The sequence below is a fragment of the Eurypyga helias genome, unplaced genomic scaffold (assembly GCF_000690775.1).
Source record: "Eurypyga helias isolate BGI_N326 unplaced genomic scaffold, ASM69077v1 scaffold27683, whole genome shotgun sequence".
Classification (NCBI taxonomy): domain Eukaryota; kingdom Metazoa; phylum Chordata; class Aves; order Eurypygiformes; family Eurypygidae; genus Eurypyga; species Eurypyga helias.
Window position 1 is genome coordinate 1 of NW_010242252.1, and position 442 is coordinate 442.

Here is a 442-nt window from a genome sequence, read left to right on the forward strand (position 1 = left end):
TCCTCCCCCGCTCCCCGGTGCGACCTGCTGCAGCTGGAAGTTGTACGCGCTTTGCTCAAACTGCTCGTCTTTGGTTTCCACCGTTTTGCCCAATTTTTGCAAAACCTGTGATGGAGAGAGGTGGAGACGTGGCACAAGCTGTCAGTGGGGAGCGGGATCGGCCCCAGCGAATTCCTCCCTCATGGAATGCTGGGGGTCCAGAGCCGATGCCGCGCAGGGATTTGGATGGGGGATGCAGCATTTTGGCGCGTGCCTCAGTGCTTTTATTTCTGGGAGGGAAATGGTGAGGTTTTGGGTGCTGACCCATCCCCCCACCCTCTAAAACCCTACAGATGCACCCCCAAACGCCCTTAACGATGGGGGCAGGCAAGGCCCCTCGCTGGTGCCACCCAGCTGAGGATGAGGAGGGTCTGGGGCCCCTGGAGGCACCTTCGCCGTAGCA